Here is a 2218-nt window from a genome sequence, read left to right on the forward strand (position 1 = left end):
CATTCGGAGGGTTGTTACATGTGTGTAGTTACAGAAATATTACAGCACTAGATACTATGTACCAATGTGTACTTACACTGTGGTTACATACTACCTACACATCTAGTTACTATGTAAGTACACAGGAATTAGGGCCACTTAATATAAAGTGGGACCCATTTCCTATGTATTTTCACTTTCTAACATCAATTCATTTATAATAGACATTCACTTATTTTACAAAGGCAAAACCTTTCCATTATTTATAAACTTGTGAAAAGTTTGTCTTATTTCTTTTGTTCTCCACCCATAGATTACTGGGTTAAAACAACTTGGAAACAGAACGTATATTATGCTCATGAATATACAGCTGCTAGAAGAAACATTACTTCTTATTCTGTAGGACATAAATTCAATCAAGGCAGAAATCAAAGTAAGTGTCATAACAATAATGTGAGTAATGCAGGTATTTATGGCCTTTAAATGAAACTTACCAGATCTAAACACAGAGGAAAAAATCACAACATAAGAAATGGTAATAAGAATAAGATCAGTTGTTGTTATAAGGAAAGCAGACACAAGTCCTACAATGTTATTAATTGATATGTCACCATATGCTAACTGAACCAATGCCACGTGTTCACATAAACAGTGATCAATTATATTTCTCCAAAATGACAGTTTTCTTGCTAAAGAGACCATGGTGACCATCAGAAATCCATTTCTGATTAATGGCAGAAAAACAAATTTTGAAAAGTTAGCAATTTCCATGTATCTATGATAACGAAGAGGTTTGCATATTGCGAAGTAACGATCCAGTGCCATCCAAAGAAGCAAAGTAGACTGAAATTATCCAACAAAATGAATGCCAAACATTTGTATCAAATAACCAGTTAGAGAAATCCCACTCCAATTAAATAAAAAGCTAAGAAGCATGTTAGGTACAAAAAATATTGGCAAGATCAAGTCTAAAACTGCCATAACACTTATTAAATACATACATAGGAGAATGCAGAGACTTTTGAGATTTGATTAAATATATGAGAAAATAATTTGCAGTTATAGCCAATGAAAACATCAGAAAGAAAGGGATAAATAAAAAGGGCCATTCTCCTAGGCTGTAGAAACCAATCAGTTTGAAGTCTGTGAATGAAATATTTCCTGCAGGAAGATCATTCATACTGAATAAATCCCTTTTTTGCACACGCCGTGATCTGTTTCAACAAGTTATGTGGATGAAACTGAGAAATTATAGTTGATCAAGTTTTCCTTTTAACAACGTAAGGATAACCTTAAATCAAATACATATTTACACCATGGTGACAAATACAACCCTGTGGTGTGAAGCAAAATCATTGCTTCTGTAGCAATAAAAATCTCAAAAGAAAACAAATTAACTATCAGTCAGATAAGAGGCAGGGCTGTACGTTAACCTTTTTTGCACATAGCACATTTTGCTACAGAGGTTGAAAATTTTGTAGCACAGGCCAAAAAGTTGTAGCACAAGTATAAATGTCTGTTATCATGTCTGAAAACAAACACAAGTAATGGAGTTCATCACTTAAACAAACATTGATGTTCCAAAGAGCACAAAAAATACAAACCATCACAAAAAATGTTTTAAACAAAACAATTAGTTATTTACAAGCTAAATTGTTCTTCATTTGCTAAAAATGGAAGAGTGCAGAAACATAACACCTCCTACACCTAACAAAATATAAAATAAAAAAGAATGGCAGACATTTAGGCCAAAGTGGGCGAAGATAAAAATCCTTGTCATTATTTTATCTTTGTTAAGGACCCTTTTCACAAGACTGTGATGACGCGTTTCAACATCATACAAATGTTAATGTATGTACATCTATAACACTATATTTTGTATTATATTACCTTTTACAAAAAACTAATTAACGCTAATGCGAGAGTGTTTCTAATACTGCGTCTACTGCCGTTATCAGTCTCTCTCTCGCTCTTTTTTTTTTTTGAAAGTAATGAAAACACTATCGTAGAGTTTTTCTTTTGCTATTTGAGCAAATGGGAATGCAAAAAAATATATATATATATTTGTGGTAGTCTCCCAATCACCAATATAGATTTACCCATCTATGATGACTTCTGCTGCTGAGAAACCCGGAAATGTGAAAAGGGTCTATTAAAAAAATAAGACCATTTGGTAACCCATATTCTTCAAAATATCTTATTTTGTGTTCAGCACAAGAAAGAAATTAATACAGGTTTG

General features: G+C 32.4%; 1 pseudogene; it reads right to left on the reverse strand.

The window, feature by feature from the left end:
• Window positions 1-216: 216 nt before the first annotated feature.
• LOC107746255 (olfactory receptor 52K1-like) lies at window positions 217-1159 on the reverse strand (annotated as a pseudogene).
• Window positions 1160-2218: the final 1059 nt, after the last annotated feature.

Source organism: Sinocyclocheilus rhinocerous, unplaced genomic scaffold, assembly GCF_001515625.1.
Source record: "Sinocyclocheilus rhinocerous isolate Xijiao unplaced genomic scaffold, SAMN03320098_v1.1 scaffold439, whole genome shotgun sequence".
Taxonomy (NCBI): Eukaryota; Metazoa; Chordata; class Actinopteri; order Cypriniformes; family Cyprinidae; genus Sinocyclocheilus; species Sinocyclocheilus rhinocerous.